We start from the raw sequence: 22,160 nt of genomic DNA, 5'->3' as shown, positions 1-22,160 counted from the left end.
TGGAAGGAACCGTGGAATGACTACATCATACGAAAACCATGAAGTCTTCTCCACATTGGTTGAAATGAATACTTATTGTGTTAAAAGTGTTTTGGAACAAATGTGTTAAAATGCACTTCAGGGAGATATCTGGCAAAGCATATAGCATTATATAATCAAGATTTCTCCTTAAATGTATTTTTATTCTACCAAATCCATCCTATAATATCTAAAAATGTCTCTGCAGAACCAATTCATAATATTTCCCTTATATTTTCTTTGGGTATAAGATGACAAGACTACCACAATTCTCCCAAATGCCTGTGAGGGATCATCTCAAACATAGCCATTTATATGGTTTCACTGAAGATTATTAGGGTAGCATTCTGCCAAGTCCATCTAATTTAGAAAATCATCTTATGGCAGAGCAGTCTTTATTTATGATGACAGAATCTCTGAGCTCCCTGTGTACATTTTCTGCTTCCTAGTTTCCTGCGAATTAAAAAAAAAACCTCAAAAATAAAGTTCAACATAAGAAATGTAGAAAAAAAAATCTCCATAAGAGCTTTTTAGAAAAGGATCAATACCCTTTTTCAGAGGAAGACTTTCTGCTGTTTGCAAATAGTATGTTATAGGCTGTTTTCTATGACACAAGAAATATGCATGAATGGAATGTTGGTAGTATTTTAGGAACATCTGCAAACATCATGCTGTTTACATATTCTCTTTAAACAAAAAAGAAATTACCATAAAGGGAAAGATTATGATGACAGAGGAGATTCCACAAAGATAAGCCTTTTTCTAAAATATGCATTGATATTTAATGTGGAAAGCAGCTTTAGAGCATTAGGCTGTCAGGTACATTTATAAGTTAAACCATAGTCCTTTTGATGTAGACAATTTTTCAGCATTAAAGAATTAAGACTTTTGGCAAATGAGTAATAAAACACACAAGTTGCATCCTGAAGGAGGAAGTTATGACATCTGATCATTGATTTTTTGCCTCTTCTTGAAAGGAGATGGACTAAAGTCTGAGAAACGCCGCAATTAAAACATCAGTTATCACAAAATATACTAGGTTTTTCCAAGGAATGAATGTATTTCATTCCAGGTCTTATTTCCAGTGCTTACACATTTTTGTCAATGAATAATGAATATGTGCTCAAGTAGTCAGGCATGAAAAAAATCAAGTAGAAATGAGACAACATATTAGCATTTTCACAAAGAAACAAGACATGAAGTGCAAGGAGCTCCTCCTGTGTTAATTAGTTATGAGTTCTATCAAGACATGCTCTGAATTCTGAATTCTGGCTTTCCTTAATGTGTTATAGCTTGTTATGTTTTTTTTGTGTATTCCTCTTGGAAACATTTTTTATTTTTAAAAAATTTTTATTGGTGTATTGTAGTCATACATCTTAATGGGTTATAAGATGATTGAGGCATACATGCACACATCATTCATTTAGCCCTTCCCCAGTTCCCACCACATTTCCTTTCCCCTTCCTCTTTCTTATGTTTGGGTTAACTGATTGACTTTGGTATGTTTTTGTGACTATAATCTCACTTAGTGTTCTTCAGTCCCATCCATTTCCCTGTAAACGACATAATTTTATTCTTTTTTATGGCTGAGTAAATTTCCATTGTGTAAATATCTCATAGTTTTGTAATCCATTTATCTGTTAATGGACATCTTGGCTGGTTCAAGAGTTTGGAACTTGTGAATTGTGTGCTTATGAACATAGATATCCATGCATTAGTTTGGTAGTTTTATTTCCATTGTTTTTTGGAGATAGATACACAGAAATGGTATTGGTGGTCCAACACTTCAACACATAGGCACAGCTAAAAACTTTCTAAACAAGACCCCAGAGGCACAAGAAACTAAAAGACAGATTAATAGGTGGGACTTCATGAAACTGAAGAGCTTCTGTATAGCAAAGGAAACTATTAAGATCCTCAACAGAAAGCCAACATAATGGGAGAAAATTTCTGCCAACTATCTTTCCCATAGAGGACTAGTATTTAGAATATACAGAGAATATAAGAAACTCACTGAGAAAACAAATAACCCAATAAAAATGGGCAAGTGACTAAATAGACACTTCACAAAATAAGAAATTCAAGTGGCCATAGGCCATAAATTATGAAAAACGCTCAACATCATTAGCCATCAGAGATGCAAATCAAAGCTACCCTGTAATTTCACCTAGTTCCAACTAGAATGACAATCATTCAAAACACAAACAACAAATGCTGGTGAGGATGTGGAGAAGTGGGAACTCGAATACATTGTTGGTGGGACTGCAAATTAGTGCAACAACTTTGGAAAACTGTATGGAGGATTCTCAGAAGAATGGGAATGAACATACCATAGGACCAGAAACACTTTTAAATGACCACGAAGAACTACAACAGAAAAGCTATCTAAATCTAAACTCATATTAGACTGGCAGTGTTTCTTAACTCAGTATTTTGGGCCATAATGAACATAATAATAAATAGCTTTCCTCCATACAGCCAATTTGAATAAAGTGTTGAGATTCATGAGCAACATAGGACTTCATTACCTTCATTTTGATTTTCTGCATGTTTCAGAAGATTCTAATAACCCTTAGATAAGTATAATTTCAGAGAAAAATAGTGCTTTTGATCCATATACATCTATAGTTAGTCTTTTATGATGCTCAACATGTTACAACAATTTAATAATCATTAAATTCTTAAAAGCCAAAACATTTGAAGAGAAAATAAAAACTTGGATATGAATTTTCATTTCTTTCATTTTATGTCTGAAGAAAAATAAGGCCTTTCTAGACATTCATTCTTGACAAAAAAGGGCAAGTGGTCCTACCATTTAAAGCACACGCTAAACAAACAAACAAACAAACAAACAAACAAACAAATAAACAAAAATCCTCAACCAAGTTGGACATATGTGCTCATCCATGCATATTCAATTATCAATAGTTTATTAAAAACTGGAACCAAAACTAAAGGATTATATTTACTGTATATTTTCTATGGGGAAAGCAAAATGAAGGATTCAGGATTAATTTTCATTATACTTCATTATATTATTTCCATTTATATTTAGGAAACCTAAAATGTAGAGAGGTTAATTCACATATCAAACCAACTTTACACAAACTATAAGTTGATTTGAAATTTGTCTGTCTGCTCTTTAATCCTATGCACAAACAATAGTGTAAAATCTAGTAAATGAGATAAACTTTGCACATAAAAAGATGTCAAAAAGTATCCAGGGTATTTTGCTTATCAATATCCCCATTGCTGGAATGGTCTCCCTCCAGGCCAGTTAGGATTAAAAATACTATATTGGGGCTGGGCGTGGTGGCATATGCTTGTAATCCCTGCACTTGGGAGGCGGAGACAGGAGGATGGCGCAGGTTCGAAGCCATCCCCCCTGGCTTAAGAGACCCAAATAAAACTATAAAAATAAAACTGGGAGTGTAGCCCAGAGGTAGAAGGGTTTCTAGGAACCCCAGTACCACCACCAAAAAAAAAAAAACCCTATAATGGCTAGCAACATTCCTTTCTGTTTGCAAATATATATAAAATACAATTCTATAAAATAGTTAAAGATGAAATATTACATTTTAGCAATTTTTTGAATTATATATGGAAACTTTGATGCCTTCTAGGCAAATATTAATGTAGAAAGGGATTTTCACATGGTGACTAAGAGTATTGTATTAGAGCTGGGTATGGTGGCATGAGCTTGTAATTCCAGTTCTTGGGAGGCTGAGACAGAAAGATCTGGGCTCATGGACAGCCTCCGTATTTAGTGAAGCCTTCTGCAAATTAGTGAGACCTTGTTTCAAAATAAAGAATGAAAAATAGGGTTGGGAGTGTAGCTTGGAGATAGAATGCTCGTGGGTTCCATCCCCAGTACTGCCAAAACAACAATAAAAATAGAGTATTGTATTAGAAATCAGTTGGCTACTTACTACCTTGGGAAAGTTTTTTTTTTCTTTTAAAGGAATTAGTATTCTAATCTGTAAAATGAATATTATAATAGTAGTATTTACTTATAAAATTGCTATAGGATTAAATTAGGTAATGATACTTGTAAGACACTCAGTACAATGCTTGACATATAGTACGTATTTTATTATTGCATTATCATTACTAAATCTATATAAGACACAGGAAACATAGACTTTAGACTCTTCCTCCTCCTCCTCCCCCCTCAGCTTTCTTTTCCTTTTCCTCCTCCTCTTCTTTCTTGTGTTTCTTTTTAAGTTGTCAGAAACCATAGTAGATACTCTTTTTTTAAATTTCTGGAGTAAATGTTAGTTACTTTGTTCTATACTTCTGTGGCTAGTTTCTTTGTCTAGTTAAATATCACTTTTCTTTATTCCTTTTGCCACTGACCTATTATCCTCTCTCTTTCTTCATGGGGAAAAGCAAGCCAGCAACAATAGCAGCACGTGTCTTTCCTTACCCCCTTTCCTTCCTCAGTCCTGCCACACAGCAGGCCCACTCCCCTAATGGTGGTCTTAGAATTCTTTTCTTCCTGTGTCCTCAGAGTTCCTGTATTTCACACCATGATGAAGGTTAAGTCTATGGGGAGTACAATAAAGTGCTAAAATAAACCAAAGGAGAAAAATATTTCTAAAGGGAAACGTAAGAAAAGCTTTATAAAGGAGGTAGACTTCAGCAAAAAAGGAAGAGCAGAGCATTATGAGAAATGAAAATAGTGAAAGTGTATGAGTGCATGGACTCTCAAAAGTTCTTTTGGGAAGAATATTTTTACTCCTTGTCAGGCAATCCCATAGCTTTTGTGGTCTATGATTCTTATGAACTTTTTTTTTAAAATGATGTTGTAAGTTGTGTGGTTTCCTATCATTTTAGGATATGTTCAGGGCTAATACTAGATAGGCATAAATGAATAGCTACTTCTATTAACTTTAATTAACTAATAGTACCATAGTCTTAATAGGTAAACTATAAATAGCATTAGTATTCTAATTTTCAATCATAAAATGATTTCACATAACATCATACTTGGTCATGACATGATCCCATAGAAAAGTTAAGTAAAATAAGCATCTTTTTGCCATTTTATAATGAGGAAATAGAAAGTAACTGACTTAAAAAACAATCTCTTGCATTGAGTGACAGATCAATGATAATATAAATTCAGGTATTTAGATCTTATTCTCAAGTTTTACCACCATCCCTTCTGTGATAAATCAAGGATGTGTAGAATCAGGCATTATGGTTGTATGTCTATAATTCCAAGACTTGGGAGGCTGGGACTGGTGAATTGTAGATCAGAGTCCAGCCTTAGAAACTCGGTGAAGTCCTCAATAATTTAGATACACTGTGTTCCAAATAAAAAATAAAATGGGGAGAGAGTAGTTTAGAGGTGAAGCACCCCTTGGTTTAATCCCCAGTAAATTCCCCATCCCACCACACAGAAAGAGCAGTCATGGTAAAAGCTTGGTGTCTTGCCAGAATTATTTAACCCACATGTATGAGACTTATACTCCTCCTGACACTGTCCTGGCCCTTAGGATGAGGACAGTCACCAAAACAGATGAGATCTTTATCATTCCTAGGCCTATATACTAGCTTATGTACTAAAGATAGTAAAAACAAAAAAAAAATATTAATATGCTGGGTACTTGTTGATAGTGGTAAGTGTTATTTCTGAAAGAAATAACAAATTCTTAAGACCAGTAACCACTTCAAGTTACTCTCTAGCCCGCCATGGTGCAATTTTCCTTAAGTTAAAAGATGAGAATATGTCACTATATAAAAAAGCAAATTGAATTCCAGGCCAAACTGAAACTAGAAAGACTTGGATATGGAAGAGGCTTATTTTCTAAAAGGGTAGACAGTAAGATTCTGTGGCTGGATTGCAGGGAGTGAGGAAGAGTATGTTGGGAGCTAGAAAGGAGACAGGAGCCAAATTAGAAAGATAGAGTGGGTATATTATGGAGGGTCAGCCCAGCTCACAAGGGTGTTATTAACTATATTCTGGACTGAGCACACAGGGTAGACTCGTGGAGTCCTGTTTACACACAACCTCACTTCCCTAGTCACAGTTTTTGTGCAATATAAATGTGTTGAACACTGTGTAATAAATAGTCAAAACATATGTTGTTGAGAATCTTCTGGAGTTTTGAAATCCAGTGTGAGTAGCCCCAGACCCCTGTAATGTCAATCAGAGCTTCTTATCTAGGGCTTTGGAACTGGGAACTAGAGGGGGCTTTGAGGTGACAGGAGCTGTGGTAGGTCTAAACTTGGAGCTGTTGGAAACAAAATTCTGCCACACGGAATGGGGACTCCCGGAGTCTAGTATGTAGAGAGATAAGAATGAATCATACAGAAAGAGTTGTTATGTTCATAGTTTCTGATGGCTTTACATTTATGGATTCTAGTCCTTTTAGGGGCTGGCCCACAACCTGTCCTTTTTTTCTTTTTATTTGAAATGCCCTATAATCCTATAATATATTTCTCATTTTCCTAATATAGCCTGAGGTATTTTGTTGTCATTGTTGCTTGAAATAAAATCAATCAATTAATTAATTATGTTTGGTACTTGGGATGGAACCCAGGGACATCCAGCCCTATTTTATTTTTTGTTTTGAACAGGATCTCACTAAGTTGTTGAGAGTCTCACTAGATTGCTGAGACTGATTCAAACCTGTGAACTTCCTGTTTCAGCCTCCCAAATTCTGGTATTATAGGTCTTCACCACCATGTCCAGCTAAATTAATTTAATTCATGTTCTTGCCTGGTTCATTAGTGCAGAGCAGGCTTTGTAAAAACAATCTCAAAGACTTAAGCATGGCTGAAGGTTTTGAGTTAGATAAATAACTTCAGATCTTAAACAGTGAAGACATCTCTTCATATAGTTACAAAAATTTAGAGTACTGGGTAGAGAAAACCAATATTCAGAGAAATGGAAGAAGCACTTCTTTGATGATGATCATGGTAGCAATACTAAAAATGATGAGAAAATGCTATATTTTTGAAAGAGAAAATAAATGTAGTGGCTCCATTGAAGCATGTGTAAGGTTCCAAATTATCTTTTTTATTTATTTTATTTTTATCAGCACATTATGATTACACACAATAGTAGGATTTGTCACATGTTTGTATGTGCACATAACTTATTTATATTTACTAGTGTCTCCCCTTTCTCTCTCCTCTTCTCTCCCCTCTTGCCTCGTTCCTTTGCTTTATTGGCCTCTCTTCCATTAAACTATCCTCTTATTCTTATATATAAACTCAGTTACAAGGTGGGCAGATTCTAGGGAGCCATATTTGAACATGACTTTTCTCCTAAATCTATACCTGGAGATATTATTCATTTATTGAAGAACATAACAGATCTTATTAAACAATTTGCCTAGAAGTAGCCCTACAACTATACTAGAGGGGCAGAACTATTATTTCAGCATCTATTAGAAGTAGAGGTTGAATAAATGTTTCTTTTCACCAAGGGCTTTGCCCTAGATGGAATGGGCATCTGATCCAAAGTATTGTGCTTGATTCTTCAACATATAGTCATACAGATGTTCATGATAATCCTTCAAAGTAATGCTGTTCTTATTTTATAAAGCTTCCCCCAACCCCACACACTAAGGAATTAGCTTTTAATTACAGGAAAGTAAATAAAGGCATAACACAGCTTTATTCTAATTTTTAAATTTTCTTAAGATTCTTGCCCTTCCCAGTAAGAGCATTTGTACCCCTTCATCAGAAACAGGAACATTAAGCTGTCAGAAATGACAACTACTACTGTTACTAGGATAAGGAGTTGGACACCTAAGTGCAGAGTTGATCTGCCAAAGCCGGTCTAACCACTTCTCCACATTTGGGGTTCTAAACTTTGCTCAAAATGCTACGCATTAGTATATTTTCTAGCAACAGCAAAGCATGAAACTTCAACACTGCTTCTCCTCACATCTGCCTTCCAAACTTTGTATAATTGCATCTTATTGTCAGCAATTATTTTGCAATCAGGATCATAACTGCAAAGCAGTCCTAGGAAATGTAGTTCTTGGGTTCCTCACCTCTGAATGCTGCACACTAGGAGAAAGGATACATTCTGAGCCATTCATTCCTTAGCATTTATCATTTCATTTGCCTTTTGTGCTTCACACTTCAATGTTTACTTAGACTTATAGTTCTGCGTATTGGCTCAGTGTGGATATGCAGAAGTTTGCTGGGTTGTCTGAGATTGTCTAGGGTTTCAGTTGCTCCTCGCTTTTTTGGTCATATAATTAACTGACCATAATAATTAAAAGTAAAGAAGACTTTACAAGTAAACACTGACAAATAGAGTGGAGAAAGCCTGAACTACCTGGGAGTAAGAAATCTGAGTTTTTGTGCATGGCATTTTCCCCCTCTAGGCTCCCAATAACTGTGTGTTACCTTCAAGGAGATGTCTAACCTCTCTGGATTTTTCAGCATTTTCTCCGGTATTACGGGAAGAGTGGTTCTCATCACTTGCCTACCTCCTGGGATGTTGTCAGAACAAATGAGACACTAGGGTAAAGGCTTTCCACTTCCCCCCCTTTCTGAGAATGTTATAATATAAATAAAAGCAATAGCTCTATTTTGTGAACTCCTTTTCCTTCTGCGTGTCTTAATAACATTCAGAAAAGAACTTACAGATTTTTTTAAGCAGCAGCAATTACTGTAGGTGTTACATATAATAAGGGAACCGTGTCTGCCAGGAAAAACAAAGGAGGAACCAAAAACTTGAGTCAGAAAAAGTCTGCTTACTCTTTGATGGAGTCAGTAGGAGGGCTGGGATAATCACAAGTAAAATATTACTGTACTGAAAGCAGGTGAAGGTAGGAGGAGAAACTACTTAATTAAAGTTGCCATCCCAAAAGTAGAGAGAAGAGAAGAGATGTGGGTTGCTGACATGTTGCTGAAATGTTCATAGATATACTAGAAAGAGAAGATAAATGTTAGAGGTCAAAATGTTTGTGTCTTTAGGGTTGAACTGCTCAAAGCAATGAAAATATCACTGATCAACATAACCAACTGAAAGTTAAACTTAATAAGTTAAAAATGTACTCAGTAATTTCTATGATTAATTAACCAATGAATCATCTGTTAACATAGGTAACAGATATTTTTACTGCTTCTGTCATTTCAGTGGAATATAATCCTCTGGACTTTAATGGATGTTAATGCTGTTGAAAATGTACCTTTGGGGCTGGGGATGTAGCTCAGTGGCAGAATGTATACCTAGCATGTGGTTCAATATCCTGTTTCAAGACCCAGGTTCTGTTGGGGCACGTGCATACAGCGCCTAAAGAGATGCAGCCTCCCTCGGCCTGAGCAGCCTGTAGGCTAAGGCAAAGCTTTAAGTAAAGTTTAAGAACTTCTGCAGTAAAATGATTCAGCAGAAAATGAGCTAAGATGGTGCCTGGAGGAAGCTATGAAGGTGTGGTTTCCCCATTCGTTATGGGTGGAAGACTGAGCAGTTCTTCCCTTTTTACCTTTAAAGGAGCTTCCACACACATGAATGGTTCATGTACTGGCCTGGGATTGGCTGTGAACTACATGCTGGTGATCTTTATCCTGATAGGCTAAGCTATCTCCTCATTAGAAATTACTCTCGTGGTTTTGTGCTATAAATATGTTGCTTGGAAATGAGACCTTGCTTGACATATCTCCCGGCTCTGTGTGGTGATCGGGCCATCGGTACTCATCATCTCTCCAAGCCCCACCGCTGTCAGGCTGGATCCTGACAGTCTGGTGCCCCATGTAAGGACCCCTCCATCCCCTAACAAAATAAATTGCTGGCAAGTCAATCGGTCTTCAGGTGAGTATTCCCCCATACTTTAGCATAGGGAAGTCCAGTTCTAAACCTGACCCTGCCCTAGAATCCCTTCAACTCTTTCTCAAGAACTGAGGACTTAATCTCGCTGATAACCAAGCCACCCAGGCCTGGGGGTATCTTTTAAAAACTGCCCATGGCTCCCTGAAAGTAATCTTTATGATTGGGATACCTGGGATCAAGTTGAGGAGCTGGTTAGGCGAGCCCAGACAGAGCAAGGGGAGATCCCCCCCTTGTGGTTCTCCCCACCGTGTCTCCACGCTTAAAAGTTGTTTTCCCCCGCGACCCCCAAAGAAACTCTTTGATTGTGGCCCCAAGCCAGCAGAAAAGGGGACCACTGAGCATATACCCTCCTCCAGCCCCGAAGCCCCTAAAAAACCTCCCGATCCCTCCCTTGATCCCTTTACGGATGCTAAGGGCTTCCCAAAGCCCCTTTCCCTGGCCAATTCCTTCTTCGTACCCTTGGCTCCGCCGCTATATGCAGGTGAAGTGGGAGCTGGAGGAACTATCAATGTAAATCCCGGGGGAAACTGTCCAGCCACCTGGTACCCCTGGGAACCACAGGATCTCAAAGAGCTCCGAAATGCGGTGGTGGAGAATGGTCCTAATTCCCCCAGGGCAGAAACCCTAGTGGAAGGGCTGGCCCAGCAGGCTGTGCCTCCCAGGCTGCCTCGCGGCTGCATCTCCCTGCCAGCCCCAGCCCCAGCCCAGAACAGGGCTGTGTGCCCTGCCGCCACCCTTGCCTGGTGGCTGCTGCTCCTGGGCTCAGCCCTGCTTTGAGGGCGCGAAGGGGCCTCCGTGGTTATTTACCCCCCTTTTGTAAAAGGAATGGATCCCCAGCCCCAAAAAAACATCTTCCAGCCTGTAAAAGGATCCCCCCAATTCAAAGAACCTTTTGCCATAGCCCTAGCCCTGCAAGGAGTTTTTGAGTCTATAAATTTATTCTCAGATAGTTTATATGTAGTAAATTTGTTACCTACTTTAATAGATGCCTATATTAAATTAGATGCCAACCCCGCCATCCCCTTAACCTATGGCATGCTTATGGGGGCAGCCGAGCCACATACCACTGGCCTACAACAGGCGGCCTTGCCCCCCCCCCCCAATACCAGGACCAGGTTAGGGTGGCTGCACTGGTAGCATGGAGAAAACTAGACGATGGGCCCACTGAGGCCCCTATTGCGGCAATCACTCAAAAGCCCGGTGAGGATCTACCTACATTTACAGAGAGAGTATATAACAGCCTTAAGAGGAAGTTTCCAGCAGGTCCATTAAGAGACAAGTTTGTCAGAATGCTAGTGTGGGACAGGATGACAGCCGACCATAAGCTGGCCTGCGCAGGGTTGAAGGGGCATACTTTAGAGAGATGGATTGTGGCCTCTTGGGATGTTGGCTCTATTAGCCACCAACTTCAAGCCATGACAGCTGTGGTAAAGGAAGGGCAACAGGAGGGCCTACAGACTCTGATACAGGCAATGCAGCAGTCAAGGGTTGCCCCCACCCACGTGTTTCAAATGCGAAAAAGAGGGCCATTTCTGCCAAGAGTGTCTGTCCCAGGCCACACTTCCTATGGGAGGAGGGAAGAAAGGGGAAACCCCCCGGATACCCTGCCCCAAATGCTGTAAGGGCTTTCATTGGGCCCGGGACTGCCGGTCCAAATTTAACTTAAAAGGGGGAGCCTTTAACCTCCCAAGGGGACTTCCCCCAGCCCCATTAAAAAAGGGGAACGGTTTCACCAAGATTCATTGTACAGTACCTCTGGTGACCAACTTAAGACCCAAGATGGTCATCACGATTGGAGATAAAAATTTTAAATGCTTAATTGATACTGGAGCCAATCGGACAGTGATTAGGAAAGAGGAAGTCCCCCTTTCATGGCAGCTAGTCCCTAAACTTCAATCTTCATCTTGGGAAACCTCCACAAAAGTTCAAGCCCTATCTATAGAAGAGGCCATGGATTTTCATTGATTAACCCATGTAAATTGGAGAGGATTAAAACACAAATATCCTCAAATCCCTACTAAGGATTAAAAAGAATTGTTCACGCTTGTAAATCATGTCAACCCATCTTGCAAATACCCCTCCTTCAATTGTCCGGAGTTAATCCAAGAGGCCTACACCCCAATGGATTATGGCAAGTGGATGTAACTCATTTTCAACCATTTGGAAAACTTAAGTATATTTTTGTTTCCATAGATAACTATTCCAGGGCTGATTGGGCCTCAGCTCATTCAGGTGAAAAGACAAAACATGCTATAAGTTATTTTCTTCATTATTTTGCTATTCTTGGTATTCCTGAACAAATCAAAACTGATAATGGCCCTTGTTTTATTAGTCAACATTTCGCCTCCTTCCTACAATTATGGAAAATTATTCACACTATGGGCATTCCATATAACCCCAAAGGACAAGCTTTAATAGAAAAATATAATCATACCCTAAAGGTTCAATTACAAAAACAAAAGGGCGAGTTGCTACCCCCACATGATCAATTAAGAAAAGCATTATTAACCCTAAATATTTTAAATTTTTCGAAAGACTCCAACCTGTCCCCTTTTCATAGGCATTGGACCACAGAGATTCCCTTTTCCTCCATCAAAGTAAAATGGAGAGATTCCCTGATGGGAATGTGGAGGGGCCCAGATCCCCTCACAACTGCAGGAAGGGGCTTTGGATTTTTCTTCCCCTATGATGATAAAAGAACACTTTGGATCTCAGCAAGAGATATCAAACACCTGCCTACAATAACTGATAATTATGATTCCAGGGAAGAGGAAATCCCTGAGATTAATCCTTTGTTTTTTATTTTAAAAGACAGTCATGAAAACCCTAATGTTCGTCATCCTGTCCCTGCAAATACGGTATAGTATGCCAGGCTTTGGAGATCCAGGTAAGGCAAGGGAAATATTAAATGCAGGCCTTTGCACCCTTGCCTCCCTGCTCCCCGATATAAATATTATCCTTGGGGAGGAACCAATGCCCATCCCCCCTTTTGATTGGGGAGGGCGAAAAAGGAGATTAACAGCCGAAAAGGGAGGCATCTGCTTATTTTTGCAGGAACAAGATAAGATTAAGCAGCTCCAACATGATCTGGAGAGGCAACGAGGAGATCTTCAGGAGAATCCGTTCTGGACAGGCTTTCATGGACTTTTTGCCCTATTTTCTTCCTTTGTTGGGCCCCTTGCTGTTTATCATAGTTTTGTGCATCATAGACCCCTGTGTTTTTAATAGATTAGTTCAGTTTCTGTTAAAATCAACCAAATAGAAGTGCATTACCAAATGCTTGCCAGCAAAGAAAATGAATCTTATGATTGGCACTCTGAATATGACCACCCCTCTCCCGCCTTACAAGTTCCCCAGATGGGGGAAATTGCAGCATGTTAAAGGGCTGGTGACCAATGACAGGTAAGATCCCCATGGGCCAGGGAAACCTAAGACAGGAGGTACAGTATAGCTCTGTGCTATCCAATGACGGGTAATCCCTGGTACTCAATGGGGACAACCTAAGACAGGCCCAGTCCCGATAAAATAAAAAGAAAAAGGGGGAGATGTTGGGGCATGTGCATACAGCACCTAAAGAGATGCAGCCTTCCTCGGCCTGAGTGGCCTGTAGGCTAAGGCAAAGCTTTAAGTAAAGTTTAAGAACTTCTGCAGTAAAATGATTCAGCAGAAAATGAGCTAAGATGGCGCCTGGAGGAAAGTACGAAGGCGTGGTTTCCCCATTCTTTATGGGTGGGAGATTGAGCGGTTCTTCCCTTTTTACCTTTCCCTTTTTACTTTTCCCTTTTTCCCGCATACATGAATGGTTCATGTACTGGCCTGGGATTGGCTGCAAACTACATGCTGGTGATCTTTATCCTGATAGGCTAAGCTATCTCCTTGTTAGAAATTACCCTCGTGGTTTTGTGCTATATATATGTTGCTTGGAGAGGAATAAATGAGACCTTGCTTGACATATCTCCTGGATCCATGTGGTGATCAGGCCATCGGTACTCATCATCTCTCTAAGCCCCACCGCTGTTGGGCTGGATCCCGACAAGGTTCAATCCCCAATGTGCATACAATGTGCACATGTGCATGTGCACACACATCAATAAAGCTTATTCTTTGAAATCTGTAGATACCAAACTTTTCTGGAATTATAGTATTGTCCAAATATTACACAATAAAATTTCTTTCTTTGTTTAAACTCCTTCAATTTAGGATATCAAATATTTAGAAAAATATTAGAGAGGTACATGTAATTGTGTGTGTGTGTGTTTTTTGGGGGTAGTAGAGGCAGAATCAAGGGGCATTCTATCTATGAGCTATGCCCTCAGATATATTTTAATTGTTTATTTTGAAAGAGTCTCTCTAGATTGCTGAGAGTCTTGTTAAGTATTTTGTAAAAGTTTTTTTTTTAATTTTTTTGGTGCATTGTATTCATATATCATAATGGGATAAAAACTTATGTAGACATACATGCACACATCTCCCAGTTATCCCCTACTCTATCCCCACCCCATTACCTCACCATCCCTCTTTCCCATGCTTGACTTAGTGGTTGACATTGATATGTTTGTTTAAGTACATCATGTGCTTTAGAGAGTTTTCTTCTTACCCATTCCCATCCCCTCAGTTTGGTTACCTTATTTGCTACTCTATAGGATCTCCTTTTTCACCTAGACAATGACCTGTTTCTCCTTAGCTTTCACAAATTAGGGAAAGAATCCAATTTCTTATTTTTTTGTGATTGACTAATCTCGCTTAGCATAATGACCTCCAGTTCCATCCACTTCCCTGAAAATGATGTAATTGTGTTGTTTTTATGGATGAGTTAAATTCCATTGTGTATGTATCTCACAGTTTTCTAATCCATTCATCTGCTGATGGACATCTTGGCAGGTTTGATAGTTTGACTATGGTGAGTTGCACAGCTATGAACACAAATATACATGCATTAGTTTGGTAGTTTGGTTTTCTTTCTTTTGGGTAGATAGCCAAAAGTGATGTTGCTGGATCATTTGGTAGGTTCGTTCCCATTCTTCTGAGGATCCTCCATACTGTTTCCCAAAGTGTTTGCACTAATTTGCAATTCCACCAACAATTTATTAGAGTTCCTACTTCTCCACATCCTTGCCAGCATTTGTTGCTGTTTGTGTTTTGAATTATTGCCATTCCAGTTGGAGTTAGGTAAAAATCTCAGGGTAGTTTTGATTTGCATCTCTCTGATTTTCAGTGATGATGAGAATTTTTCATGCGTTTATTGGCCATTTGAATTTCTTCTTTCGTGAAGTGTCTATTTAGTTCACTTGCTCATTTTTTATGGATTATGTGTTCATTTTTTTTTTTTTTTGGTGGTACTGGGGTTCCTGGAAGCCCTTCTACCTCCGGGCTACACTCCCAGACCCATTTTTACATTTTTATTTAGAAACAGGGTCTCCTAAGCCAGTGCACGCAGCTAGCTTCGAACCTGCGCGATCCTCCTGTCTCTGACTCCCAAGCGCGGGGATTACAAGCGTGCGCCACCACGCCCGGCATGTGTTCATTTTTTAGTGTTGAGTTTATTGAGTTCTTTGTATATTCTAGATGTTAGTCCTCTATCTGATGAGTATGTGGCAAAAATCTCCCATTCTGTTGGCTCTCGATTGAGGTACTTGACAGTTTCCTTTGCTGAAAAGAAGTTCTTCAGTTACATGGAATTCCACATATTGATTTGCTTTTTAGTTTCCTGTGCCTTTGGGGTCTTGTTGAGAAAGTTTTTATCTGTGCCTATGTGTTGCAGTGTTGGACCTATGCCCTCTTCAAGGAGCCTTAAGGTCTCTGCTCTAATTTCCAAGTCTTTGATCCATCTTGAATCGACTCTTGTGTAGGGTGAGAAAATGGGATTTATTTCCATTTTTCTGCACATGGTAACCAGTTTTTCCAACACCATTTGTTGAACAGATTATCTTTCTTCCAGTGTATGTTTTTGGCCTCTTTGTCAAATATCAGTTGGCTGTAAGTGTGTGGATTTGTTTCTGAGTCTTCTATTCTGCTCCAGTGGTATATGTATATATATATATATATATATATATATATATATATATATATATATATATATATATATATATATATATATCTGTTTTTGTGCCAGTACCATGCAGTTTTTATTACAATAGCTTTGTAGTATATTTTAAAGTCAGGTATTGTGATTCCTCCTTCATAGTTTTTTTTTTTTCTAAGAACTACTTTGGCTATTTTTTTTTTATTGTTCCAAATGAATTTAAGGACTGATTTTCTTTATGTCCATGAGGAATGATCTTGGTAACTTAATGGGTATTGCGTTGGATCTATAGATCACTTTTGGAAGTAAGGCCACTTTAATAATATTTATTCTGCCAATCCATGAACATGGAAGATCTTTCCATCTTCTAAGATCTTCTTTGATTTCTTTTTTCAATGCTTTATAATTTTCTTTGTAGAGATATTGTACCTCCTTAGTTAAGTTTATTCCCAATTATTTTATGTTTTTGTGGGAAGTCATGAGTGAAAGTGTTTTCTGAATTTAGTTTTTAGTGGATTTATGGTTGGTGTACAGAAAAGTTTCTGATTTTTCAAGATTTATTTTGTATCTGGACACAGCTGAATTTGCTGATCAGTTGTATAAGTCTTTTGGTTGAGTTTGTTGGGTCTTCTAGGTATAGTATTATGCCATCTGCAAATAATGAAAGTTTTGAGTTCTTCTTTCCTATTTGTATTCCTTTTATTTCCTTTTCTTACCTTAATGCTCTGGATAGGGTCTCAAATACTATATTGAAGAGAAGTGGTGATAATAGACATCCTTGTCTTGTTCCTATTTTTAGGGGTAATCTTTGAAGTTTTTCCCCATTTAATATGATGTTGGTTGTGGGCTTATTGTAGATTTTTATGATGTTGAGGTATGTTGCTTCTATTCTGATTCTCTGAAATGCTTTTATCATAAATGGATGTTGGATTTTGTCATATGCTTTTTCAGCGTCTATTGAAATGATGATGTGATTTTTGTTTTTGTTTCTGTTTATGTGATGAATTACATGGATTGATTTCTGTATGTTGAACAAGCCCTTCATCCCAGCCTTGCACCCCTCCTTGGTCATGGTGTATGATTTTCTTGATGTAGTTTTGAACGCACGTTGCTAGTATTTTGTTTAGCAGTTTTGCATCCAAATTCATCAAAGATATAGGCCTGTAGTTTTCCTTTCTTAAACTGTCTTTCTTTGGTTTTGGTAATAATGTGATGTTGGCTTCATAAAATGTATTTGGGAGAGTCTCATTTCTTGCCATTTCATTAAATAGATTGAGGAGTACTGGGATTAACTCTTCTATGAAGATTTTATAAAATTCACTTGGGAAGCCATCTGGTCCTGGGCTTTTCTTTGATTGTTGTCTCTTTATTGCTGTTTCAATCTCTTTGATTGATTTTGGTTGGTTTAAATTTTCTATATCTGCTTGACTCAGTTTAAGAAGGTTGTATTTCTCTAGAAAGTTGTCATTTTTTCCCTCAGATTTTCTATTTTGTTGGAGTACAATTTTCCAAAGTAGTTTCTGATAATCCTCTGGATTTCTACAATGACAATAGTAATATCTCCTTTTTCATCTCTTATCTTTGTAATTTGGGTTGATTCTCTCTTTTTTTAGTTAAGTTGGGTAGTGGTTTATCTATCTTGTTGATTTTTTTTTTTTTTGAGAAACCAGCTTTTGGTTTTGTCGATTTTCTGTGTTTATTTTTATTCTCTACTTCATTGATTTCTGCTCTGATTAAAATTCTGCTCTATTAAAATTTTCGGTGTTTTACTGGCTTTGGGGTTAGATTTTTCCTGGTTTTTAAGGGCTTTGAAGTGTGTCATTAGGTTTTTTATTTGATGATTTTTTGCTCTTCTTATGTGAGGACTCAGTGCTATAAATTTTTCTCTTAATACTGCCTTCACAGTGTCCCAGAGGTTTTGATAAGTTGTATTTCTATTTTAATTTGTTTCTAGAAATTTCTTGATTTTACTTCTCATTTCTATGGTCCATTCTTCATTCAGCATATGGTGTTCATCTGCATGCTTATATGTTTCTCTTGGTCTTCTTAAAGTTGACTTATTGTTTCATTCCATTATAATCTGAAAAGACAAAGGGAATTATGTCACATTTCTTGAATTTTCTAGTGCTCACTTTGTGGCTCAGCATGTGATCTATTTGGAGAAGTTTCTGTGAGTAACGGAGAAAAATGTGAACTCTGCTGTAGTTAGATGGAATATTCTATATGTGTCTAATATGTCCATTTAGTTGATGATGTTCTTTAGGTCTAAGGCATCTTTAATGACCCTTTTTCTAGAAGATAAGTCTAATGGTGTGAGATGGGTGTTGAACTCTCCCAGTATTATTGTATTGTGATTTATGTGTGATTTAGTGTCACAAAGAGTTTGTTTTATGAAAGTAGCTGCACCTATGTGTAGGGCATAAAGCTTGACTATTATTATGTTCTCTTGCTGGATTCTTCCTTTTATCACTAGAAAATGACCTTTTTTGTCTCTTCTAATAACCTTTGGCTTGAAGTCTAACTTGTCTGATATCATAGTCACTACTCCTGCTTGCCTTTGAGTTCTGCTGGCATGGACTACCTTGCTTTAGCCCTTTACTCTTGTTTTGTTACTATCTTTACTTGTAAGATGTGTTTCTCACAGGTGACAGATAGATGGATTTTGATTTTTAATCCATTTTGCCACCTTCTATCTTTTTGGGGGGAGTTGAGGCCATTTATGTTCAGTGTGATTATTGACAGATGACTTTTAGTTCTTAACATATTGAGTTTTATCTTCTGTTTGTTTAGTTGTTTGCTTGATGGAAATTCTTGTTTCTCTGGTTCTGGTGTGTGCTACTCATTTCTTCTTTGCAGTTAATCTCTTTGAGTATTTTCTCTAAGTTTGGAAAACATAAATTCCTCCAGCTTCTGTTTGTCATGGAAGATTTTTATTTCCTCATTTAGTTCAAGAGATAATTTTGTTGGTTGGAAATTTTGGGCTGGAAGTTGTTTTCTTTCAGAGTTTGAAATATGTTACTCCAGGCCCTTTTGGCTTTCATGATTTGGTTTGTGAAGTCTAGAGTGATTCTTATTGGTTTGCTTCTTCATGTAACTTGGTCTTTTGTTTTTGTTGCCTTAAGATTTTCTCCTTGGCTTCTAGGTTAGTCAGTTTAACTGTTATATGGTGTGGTGATCCTTTTCTCTGATCTTGTCTAAAGGGGGTTCTATAAGTTTCCTGTGCCTGTATATCGACCTCTTGTTCTATGTTTGGAAAATTTTCTGATATTACTTTATAGAAAATATTGTTGATCTCTTTGGTTTCTCCTTCTATTCCTTCTTCTATGCCAATTATTCTTAGGTTTAAAAGGGCCCATATTTCTTCTATGTCCAATTAATGCTGTCAAATTATTTTTTCTATCTTATATACTCTGAATTCAATTATGAAGTGATCATCTTCTGAGAGCAAGATTTTATTGTCTACTTGATTGTTTAGAGTTTGAATTGATGCTTTCACTTTAATAATTGCATATTTTATTTCTTATTTTTTTTTGTAGTACTGGGGGTAGAATCCAGGGGCTTTTCCACCTTGGGGGTAAACTCCCAGACCTATTTTATACTTTATTTGGAAACAGGGTCTCACTTAGTTGCTGAGAGCCTCACTAGTAGCTGAGGTTGGCTTCGAACCTGTGCCATGCTCCTGTCTCAGACTTCCAAGTGCTGGGATTACAAGCAAGTGCCACCATGCCTGGCTACATCCTTGTTTCTTGCAGAATCTCTCAATTCTTTTCTGAAGTCCTGTATTATTTCTACAGTTACATTCCTGATTTGACCTTCTGGAGATCTCTGCAATTCTGTGTTTTCACGTTCTATTATTGTGGTGGCTTGGGAGCTCATTGCTTCCTTTTTATTCCTCCTTCTCATGTTTTCAGAAGTTTGTATGTGTTGCTTTTGATAAATTTCTCTCAGTCTCTAGGTGTCAGCTGGTATATCCCAGTGCAAGTTGTATTGTATTCAACAGTGATGGTTGATTTAGGAAGAAAGTGAAGTCATAAATGCAAGAATAGGGTAAAGCCACAGATAGATCAAATAGAGTGAGAGTATGAGTTTGGTAAAGTAGTATATAGTAGAGATTAGAGATAGTAAATATATAGTAGTATTCTAGTAATCATGCAGAATTTTTAGAATAGTGGTATGAAGTGGATTTCATACAGAGAAAGAAGTTGTAGAGTTGCTAATTGAATGGTTTCCCCAAGTGGCACTAATTTATGCAGAGATATGTGTTGATAATGCAACCTTGGAGCTTATTCTTTTGTAATTTGGTTTGGAAAAAACTGGAAAGGATAGTTGTCTAAAGGTGTAAAGACAATAAAAGTGGAAATGATAATCCAGATCCAGGACTCATGGGGAATGAAGAGAAAATCTGGTAAAAGTTGATGAAGTGAAAATGGGGATCTAAGGGGGAACAAGTGACTGGAAAGCTCCAACTTTCAGCAATAAAAATTGAAAGAATAGTAGAAATTGTGTTTATAGAGCAAAATAGCTTAGTTAAAATTTTCAGAGATTTTATTTTACAATATTAATTTGAAAAAACATCTTCTCTTTCACCATTAAAAATTAAATCCATGGTTTTTTTTTTTTTGGTTTTTTTGTTTTTTGTTTTTGGTGGTACTGGAGTTCCTGGAAACCCTTCTACCTCTGTGCTACACTCCCAGACCTATTTTATATTTTATTTGAAAATAGGCTCTCTTAAGCCAGCTGCTGGCTTCGAACTTGCGTGATCCTCCTATCTCCACCTCCCAAGCATGGGGATTACAAGTGTGCACCACCACGCCTGGCTTAAATCCATGGTTTTATTTTTTTATTTTTTTATTTTTTGGTTGTACTGGGGTTCCTGGAAACCCTTCTACCTCCAGGCTACACTCCCAGACCTATTTTTATACTTGTTTTTATTTGGAAACAAGGTCTTTTAAACCAGCGCAGCTGGCTTTGAACCTGCGTGATCCTTATGTCTCCGCCTCTAAAGCACGGGGATTACAAGCGTGCTCCACCATGCTTGGCAAATCCATGGTTTTAAATCACAGCATGGAGGGGATTTTCAAGGAGTCAGAGTCAATTTCTGAATTTTGAAGATCAGTTATATTCAAGAGGTGATAAAATTCCAGAGACACAGTGGGGGAGAAGGAGGACACCCGAGACTCCTGCTTGTTCCCCTTTCTGCACAGCCTTTGAAAACTCTCAGGATATTCTTGTAATTGTTCCTTCCAGTAAGACTTCTGTTTTTGCTTTCAATATCTTTTTCTTCTCCTTCCTAAATTATAGTGTTGCTTTGGGTAGATTAAATATGGAAAAGTTTTGAAACAAATGTGGTAAGAAGGATTGTGGTGAAGAAGAAAAAATAATATATTTTAGTTTCTTTTTCTATTTCAAATCTAAGAAAATAAATAAATAATAAGACATTAAAACAAGAAATCATTCATTAAAGATTGTGGAAAGATGATTGTATTAAATGGCCGTGAATGATGATGTTGACAGTTGCTTCTTGCAAACAAAATAATTGCTTCTTAGTCCTGTCCTCTTCTCATCAATTCTGAGAGTACAAGAGTTCTAGACCAGCTTTGATCTCTTTGTCAAATGTAGAAGAAATATAATGTTCTGGCTAGCCATTCTTCAAGGTCAAAAAAGGTAGGTCTGGCTTTCCTAAGAGGTTTTCATATGCTAAACAACTTTTTAAATTAGTCCTATTCAAAGAAACATTTCACACATAATCACTTAACTAAGTGCTTCAAATAACAAAAATTGAAGTGCAATCAACTTTGAGATTGTATGTACTCTATTACTCTGAATATTCAAACTGGCTGCAAAAAAGACAAAAGAAAAAAATGCTTGAGATGATCTAAAAATGAGCTTTGGAGCAGAACATAGGGATGGGTCATAAACTATCCACATTGGATAACCCTAGCTGATTATGTAATGCTTGGCTCATCTAAACTTGGAGTAGTCTGTTTAGATACCATGTGTGCAGCTATTTTTGCCAGGTTGCCAGTGATGTAGCTGTCTTTTATTGAACCCTATATAGTTTCCCCCAGGTGGATGAATGCTTTTATCTACTTCAAAATTTTGTTTGATATTTGTATTCTATAATACTTGAGTAGTTTATTTAATGAAAGATCATGAAATACAACAAAGTAACTAGTTGAGGAAAACAAAAACACTGTTATGATAAACTATATACTGGTATTCCTAATAGGTAAACAAAGCCTATACTTATACCTAACTATCCTTGACTGATTTGTAATCTCCCTGAACTACTTCATTCACTTAACACTTAAATGGCTACTA

This window comes from Muscardinus avellanarius (genome assembly GCF_963383645.1).
Source record: "Muscardinus avellanarius genome assembly, chromosome: 6".
Lineage (NCBI taxonomy): Eukaryota > Metazoa > Chordata > Mammalia > Rodentia > Gliridae > Muscardinus > Muscardinus avellanarius.
The sequence above is the reverse complement of the archived record's forward strand: the minus strand, read 5'-3'. Positions refer to the sequence as shown.